At 43.2% G+C, this 8,321-nt stretch overlaps 1 long non-coding RNA gene across 1 annotated transcript; it reads left to right on the top strand.

The window, feature by feature from the left end:
• Positions 1–753: 753 nt before the first annotated feature.
• LOC125935680 (uncharacterized) lies at positions 754–3,000 on the top strand. Its single transcript, XR_007461761.1, has 2 exons — positions 754–2,152; positions 2,337–3,000. It is a non-coding gene; the product is annotated as an uncharacterized LOC125935680 (long non-coding RNA).
• The last annotated feature ends 5,321 nt before the right edge of the window (positions 3,001–8,321 follow it).

Here is an 8,321-nt window from a genome sequence, read left to right on the forward strand (position 1 = left end):
TGGAGGCAACACTAAGGCTGGTGAACAAAGATGCTTCATAATAATTCCATGGTTCACAGAAGATCAAGTTTTATGTGCTTGTTTGCTTTTTTACCTAGTAATCCATGGCGAGCATTCTAGATCATTTCCTAGCATTCTACGGAAGTCTGTGCAGGCATTCAGGAGTCCAGTTTTTTCATCATTTTGACCTGTGTGCCCTTAAGATCTGTTGTTATCTAAGTGGTTGCAAACCTGTTACAGGTTCTGGAATTGGAAGAGGCAAGAGAGCATGGAGAAAAGCCTTGATGTCTCTGCAGACACTCTATTGACACAAACTCAGTCACGTGGTCATGCCTAACTGCAAGAGAGACCAGGAAATGTATGGTTTGGGGCCAGAAACACAGTGAACTCCAATCCCTTTCTTATGGAGTGAGAGAAAATAAATTTGGGTAAAGAGCCAGCAATCTCCACCAGAGTGATATGTCTTTTTTATTTTACTTTTATTTTATTTTATTTTATTTTATTTTATTTTATTTATTTTATTTTATTTTATTTTATTTTATTTTTGCAGAAAGGATAATGGGAAGCTTTAATTAATAGACCTATATCCAGTGGGAAGGACTTAGTGAGGTGTTGTGCATGTCTGTATTTTAAGTTAAAATAACATGTTTATGGTAAGATGTATCTGTTTTCATGATTTATAGCCTTCATTCCTTAAAATTAATGGACCAGTTAGACATGAGGACTTTGCATTCTTTCTTTTTCTAGGTTCTTCAATATCCCTCATTTTCCTTTTATATTCACTTTTGGGACTCAAGAATATGGCAGACTACTTGAGTGCCCACAAATCATTTTGACGTTACATATGTATTTCTGAGGTACTGTCCCAATTTAAAAGAAAATGTAGAGTTAGCTCAGTGCTTCAGATGTGGCCAACTGATTGAGGTAAGTCAGGAAGACAGTAATATCTACATTTACCTACTCCCTATCCGGTGCCAAAAGAAGAAAAGGCTAAGATTAAAGATGATGAGAAGGTGCTTCCCAGGTCCAGTTTTGCTTCCACACAATGCCTGCTACACAAGTCCAGATGACTCCATTTTACTTGGAGACTCAGCACAAAGGAGCTAGAATTCTGGCAAGCCGGTGAGCCACTGGAAGTCCCTGTCAGAGTGGCTCTCAGTAAATGGTCCTAGTTGGTCCTTCTGCATCGGGAAGAGCCATTCTGATGAACTGAGGAAGTGGATGCTGGCCCTGGAGGTGAGTGCTTGCCATTTAAAACTCCTGCAGTCTGACACAGCTGTCCCTGCTCGTCCCCAAGCCCAGCAGACCCGGGCCCCAGATGCACCCTCGTTTGGGTGTCCACAGCAGACCCTTCTTCTCTTTGACTTGGATGCTTCTTAAAGGGTTCTTAGCCTCATCATCTCACCTCCCTGCTCTTCTCTATCAGCTCACAGTGGCCCGCCTGACTCTGGAAAAGGGCTTTGAACTAGAAGAACCTTGTCGAACTTGAGAGGAAGTCGCATTTTTCTTCGTTTGCCTACCAGAGTTTTCTGAAAACTTGGCTTAAAAGTGCTAACGTTGAAGAGTCCAGATAGATGCGTAGCAACAGGATATTACAGACACTTTCAATTCGACAATGTGTGAGAGAGCTGGGCTTTGGCGTGTCAGCTTCCTGATAGTGTCCCGTATCTGCTCAGAACCAGTCACACGGTGATGATCTGTGAGATACTGTTTATTAAATGCAGGATTTTTGCTTTCTCACTTGTTAGATAAGGAGAAACAACAGGGCATGCTTGCAGGAAGCCAGAAATTCCAAGTTGCTATGTTATGTCCCCTTCCCAGGGTGGGTTTGGATCATGGAGGGACTGGTAGCTCCTCTTCCTGAATATCTACTGTGTGCCAGATGGTGAACTAAAGGTTCTGCTCATATCATTTCCTTCATTCTCTGCAGCAATCCTGTACTCGTCATCCTTAGTCTACAGACCAGGGATGTACATTTCCAGAGCTGTTGAATGACTTTCCTGAAATCATCCAGCTTTCAAGCTACGGAACTGATATTCAAGTCCAGTTTTCCTGTCTTAGTCACAGCACAGCGTGAACGACCCACACAGTAGTGTTTATTCTAGAAAACCGAAAAAGGTGCACTACAGGATTCGGCATTCCCAGAAAAGAGGTTGGTCTGTATGGCTCATTTTGTGGAGGATGCTTGGTAGGGCATGGAAAAAAAAAAAAAAGGCAAATTATACTCGCTGATAATCTGAAAGAAGATACTTTCCATTACTACCCATTTCCTAAGAATAAGTAATATTTTGTAGTTCAAGATCTGAGCATGGTCTTGTTTTCTCTGATTTTTGCAGTGTGCTCCTTGGCATCCATCTCTGCTCTGGGAAGATACTTTTCCAAAGAAGTTTCTGCCGTGGCATTTGCTTCCTCCATGTAGATGGTACCAGGCACCCATTTTGTCAGCTCATTCACTATCTTCAAACCCACTCGGAATGTGTCATTTCTGAATTTCCGTGTAACCTTGGGGTTTAGGAATGTCACTTGTTTTTTCCTGTTCTTTCTGGAAGCCTCTGTTCCAAATCAGAGAGGAAAATGCCATTCAGGTGTTCACAAGATTCATGAAAAGCGCCATCTAGCTTTGGAAAAGGATTGCAAATGAAGGTTAAAGGTTCCCTTAGGACCCAGACCCCATAGCCACAAGTGAGTGATGACTGGGAGTTACAGACGTGAAAGTGAGGAGGACAAGGACTGAGGTGGGCAGAAGAAAGAAAGACATGTGCCCCCCAAATGAAGAGTGGGAGCGCCTCTGCTGTATTCTTGTAGTATTCTGCATTTCCCCTTCTGAGGCATTAAAGTTGCTGGTTCTCTTGTCTTCCCCTGTGGATTGTGACCCCTTGTGAGGTAAATGGTACCTGCCATTTACGAAGTACTCAACAAATAATGAATGAATGAATGAATGAGAGTTCTGATCTCCAATTCAGGCTAAATAAGTAAATAAATAAATATCTCAAAACTAAACTTTATCTTCCCTTCGAGAGTGGAACAAATCTGGGAGTAAGGTCATTGGAGTTGATATTTAAATGCCTAGAACTGTACCTTCGTGTTATGTTCTAATAAGGTTTTAATTCCTGGCTCTCCCTGTGTTTCTAACTTAATTGGCCTGGGGTGGGCCTACAGGAACCAGTATTATTTTTAAAAGTCCTCAGGTGCTTCTCTTGAGCAGTCAGGGTAGAAAACCACCATTCCACGTACTTGGAGGAGTAGTACCCTACAGCTGCTGGAGCACGTGGATGGCTCATGTCCAGCAGAATCTGGGCCTTGTGGGGGAAAAGATAATGGCTCCCCAAACCATTTACCCAGAAACAAAAGACGAGGACATTCTCTGGAAGCTCATCTCAGGGGCTCAGCTCTGCTAAGGTGCTCTGGTTAGGTAACTGCTCATCTGTAGGACGTCTCAGCGGGCATTTAACTTATGCTGGAAGTAGTTTCTTCCAGGAGCTTCAGCATCTTTCCTACATCAGCTTTCTCCTTCCCATATTCTAGTAAGGTCAGTGGCTTATCTGATAAACCTGAGAATGAGTTAAATGTGCAGATGCAGCTTCCTGGTGGAAATGCTGCATTGAAGACAGAGGGATTAGAAACAAATATAATCTTTCTTGCCTTGAAAATGGAATTTTGAATGGTGTTAAAATGCTAGGATGTCTGGAAAGTTCTGTGTAGGTAGCCAATGGAGCAAGAATTGTAATTGTTTTTCTCAGGCTGTCATGTCAAAGGCTTTAAAAAGTATTTGGGCTTCATTTATTTTTGTTGTTGTTGTTAGATTTTTTTTTTTTTTTTAGTGTTTATTTTTGAGAGAGAGAGTGTGTGAGAGCATGCGTGAGCGAGCGGGGGAGGGGCAAAGAGAGGGAGACAGAATTCGAAGCAGGCTCTAGGCTCTGAGCTAGAGTCCACTTTGGGGATCAAACTCACCAATCGCAAGATCATGACCTGAGCCGAAGTCATTCAACTGACTGAGCCACCCAGGCACCCCTGACTTCATTGATTTCTGAATCCCTGCGCCCCAGTGATGGAGTGTGTGCACAGGGCTGCTCAGGTTAACTTCCTTTCTGATGGGTGCTTGGGCTGGGCTGGGTGTTGTGGGTAGCAAAAGCAGAAAGAGGGCAGACCAGCTATATTTTCTCGTGGCTTGAAAGCTCTATGTTCTTACTATATTTGTATCTAGCCCACCATTTCCTGTTTCTCCAATGATTTGAAAAATGGATTTGGCCCCATACTTCTATCCCATGTCCCTTAAAAGAACAAGAAGGATGTGTACAGATGTCCCCACCCTGGAGTTTCTGGGAACAGGGACATCATGTGCTTTTCCAGGGTCAATCGCAGAGAAATGGACTTTTATAGGCACTAAGCAGCATCCCCTATATGAGTTTGGCTGATAGTTTTATATACGGGAATTTTGGTTAGTTGGTTCTCAGGAACTGAGAAAGGTCTGAGATTTGGCCCTCTTGTAATTTAACAAGTTAGTCTGCCACAGCGTCGTGGATGCTGGCAAAGACCAGAGACTCCCGAGGGGGAGACAAAGGCCTTTATTACACGTGGCCATATGGGCAACTTTTTGCACCCCCAAGCCCCAGCCTTCATGGGTGATACAAATAGGACCCAGTGATGCCTGCCCATGCAGTGGGATGTGTCACAGGAGAGGACCTCTGAGCTTAGGGATCTCGAATCTTTTACAGTGTGCTCTGAAGGGCCTCTCCCAAGGCTGTGCACTAAATAGAAATCCTTGAAAAGATATTCCAGAACAAAGACTGATTGGAAGTCAGGTGATTCCAGTACCACTGATTGGAAGACAGGTGAGCCACCTGTAGGAAATTGCCAGTACCCCCGGAGTACGTCAGTAATAACGGAATGGTCCTGGAGGTGTGGATAAAGCTGAACACTGAGGGAGACCACGGGCTTTATAACATTTTCTAGGACCCATCTCCAGTGTAACAAGTGAGTACCCACTGCCCCCACGTATCAGTGAACATTTCTATCTAACAAATGCTCCAACAGCTTAGTGGTTTAAAACAACCACTTATTTAGCTCGGGAGTCTGTGGATTGACTGAGTGGTTCTTCCGGGCCTGACTCAGCTGGCTCAGCTGGCCTCAGCTGGTGGAAGCGGTGGTTGTTAGACTGTTGGACAGGACCACGGGGGCGACTAGCTAAGTGTCTTCTGTCATCCAGTAGGTAGGTCTGGGTGTCTTCACATGCTGGAAGTCCCAGGTCCTTAGGAGTAGCAAGAGAGTGAGTCCTGACAGGCCCATGCTTTTCAAGTCTCTGTATGACGTTTGCTAACACCCCATTAAGAAAATCAGGTCTTATGGCCAAAGCAGGCATATATTAAAGTAAGATGAGGAAATAAGGTAAAAATACATTTAAAGTTTTTAGTGTTTATTTATTTTTGAGAGAGAGAGAGAGAGAGAGAGAGAGAGAGAGAGAGCACGAGTGGGGGAGGGGCACAGAGAGAAGGAGACACAGAATCCGAAGCAGGCTCTGGGCTCTGAACTCTGAGCTGTCAGCACAGAGCCCAGCGTGGGGCTCGAACTCCCGAACTGTGAGATCATGACCTGAGCTGAAGTTGGATGCTTAACTGACTGTGCCACCCAGGCACCCCAAAAATATATTTAAAAGTAAAAAAAATACGTTTTTTTAAAAATATGTTTTTTAAAAGTAAAAAAAATAACGTTTCTCCAACCACAAAGCAAGCTCTTAATGGCAATAGCTTATCTTCAGCCCCCAGAGAAGTACCTGGACTGAGTAAGAGTCAATAAATGTCTGTTAGCCGAAACACTTCCAGGACAGTGGATTTGGCCACCTTTATGGGAATGGAGAGGCAGAACCATGAACACATAAACCAAATTCCTGCCCTGAGACCTAAAGGCAGGAGGGCTCTGGGGTTGGAGGTTTGGGAGAAAGGCATGAGCAGAAGCCAGGGAAACTCAGTCATCAGATCTTTTTATTTGCTGGATGATAGAAACTTCCAGATTGTGACTGTGTCTTTTCCTTCAACTGAGGAATGATTCAATTGTCAGGATTCAGCCGATTATTACGGGATTCACTGGCATTGTAATGAAAGCAGCCTTTTTTTTTCCTCCCCTGGGAGGAGACCATGCTACATTTCTAGGATTTAGAGGCTTAGAGAAAAATAGCTACTGGATTTGCAATTGCTTTCTCTTTACAGTATCATTTAGCCTTGATATAAATCACTGCAATCTTGCTTCAAAGCCCCAGAAATGATGATGTGAGGCTGTTCTCCTCTCCTTTATTCTCACTTTTGTTTTTGTTTCATTTCATTGCAAGTTTTAGATTTGTGGACCTCAGGGAGCCCTGAGTATATAAGGCAGGGTTGAACCGTGACTTCCTGTGTGCAAACCTCACTCCTGGTACCAAAATCTGTATTAGTCAGAGTTCAGCCAGGGAAGCAGAACCACATGTAGGAGATTTACAGCTATATATTTATGCATCTGTATATCTGTTTATCCCTATATTTGTATCTATATTCTTCATAGCTGTATATCTATTCATCTATCATTCATTCATCTCTTTCTATTATCTATCTATCTATGTATCTATCATCTATCAATTAGCTAATTATCTATCTATTCATCTTCTTATTACAAGAAATTAGCCAGTGTAATTGGAACTGGCAGAACAAGTCTGAAATCCATCAGGCAGGACCCCAGGGCCTGGAAGATCCTGGACAAGTTGGAACCCACAGCATGAGCTGATGCTACTATACAAAGGAAGCTTTCTTCTCTTTTTGTGAAAGACTTAGTCCTGCTTTGAAGGCCTTTCAACTGATTGGTCAGATCCACCTGGATTCTTCAGGATAATCTTCCTTATTGGAAGATCAATTGATTAGAGACTTCAGTTATATCCAAAAAATGCTTTCCCAGCAACACCTAGATTAAAGTTTGACTGAGTAGCGGGGACTTTAACACAGCCAAGTTGACACATCAGAAAAGCCATCCCACTGGGCTTGGATTATTTGGGTTCTTTTTCAGATTTTGATAAAATATGGGTAGCTCTGTGGAGGCCTCATTGGGCAGGAAGGGCCCCCATTATCTGGAGATATGAGAGTTGAAAGGCACAAGAAAACTGAATGGAGGCATCACCAACACCCAGCAGTTTGGTTGAGAGTTGGCCCACCCTATCCATAACACAGAAGTTTCAGGTAGTTTTGCTGACGCACATTTTTTTCCCATCCTTCTTCAAAAAACAGTTATAGCAATATCTATGGCCAGTCAAATCTATGTTATTTTTTTCAAGATTTTTTTTTTAAGTAATCTCTACACCTAACCTGGGCTTGAATTTACAACCCAGAGATTAAGAATCGCAGGCTCTACCGACTGAGCCAGCCAGAGCCCACAGGTCCATGTGATTATCGTGCGCTTATTTCAAAAGGGAAATTGGTCGTGAGCACAGCTCTTCCTTCTCAGCCTGTAGCTTCCAGAAATAAGTATAAATAAATGCTGGTATGGGACTTTTTTGGCAAAGCCATTCCAGAATTTCCTTAGGGGACAGGAAGAGAGTTGAAGTTCTCAGAAGGTAACCTTAGAGCAAAGGAAGCATCCAGCTTGGCTGGGTGAGGCCACCAAGCCTCACAGAGGGTCATTCTGCATTTGTAGCAGAGTCTGCTACTTTGAAGTGTGGTTATGAGCTAGTCATTGGGGAGTGCCCTTTAAACCATATGGCCCTATGGGGCGCCTGGGTGGCTCAGTCAGTTGAGCGTCCGACTTTGGCTCAGGTCATGATCTCATAGTTTGTGAGTTTGAGCCCCACGTCAGCCTCTGTGCTGATGGCTCAGGGCCTAGAGTCTGCTTTGGATTCTGTGTCTCCCTCTCTGCTCCTCCCCAGCTCACACTCTGTCTCTCTCTCAAAAATAAATAAAGATTAAAAAAATTTTTTTAACTATATGGCCCTGTATCCACATCTGCAGTCCCTGCAGGCCCCGCAGTCATGTTACTGAATGAAAGTTCTTTGGAAGATCACGAGAAAATATTTTTTTCAGAATCAAATGTGAAAACCCATAAAACAAAATTAAAAAACATCTCAAAGGTGGAGCAGTTGAAAAGAGCTTCGGTTCTTGATTGAAAACAAAAGTTCAGGAGAGCTCTTCAGGATAAGAAAGAATGGTGAAAAGCCACCGAACTTCTCTAACGTTGGAAGTAGATCAGCTGACTTGGGGCATTTGTTACAAGGTGTTTACAAAATAGTTGTTTCACTTTTTGGAGACTACTCGTGCTGAAGCACTGCACAAAGGCTTAATTAAGTGATATCTCAATTTATTTACACTGCT

The sequence above is a fragment of the Panthera uncia genome (assembly GCF_023721935.1).
Source record: "Panthera uncia isolate 11264 chromosome A1 unlocalized genomic scaffold, Puncia_PCG_1.0 HiC_scaffold_17, whole genome shotgun sequence".
NCBI classification, from domain to species: Eukaryota; Metazoa; Chordata; class Mammalia; order Carnivora; family Felidae; genus Panthera; species Panthera uncia.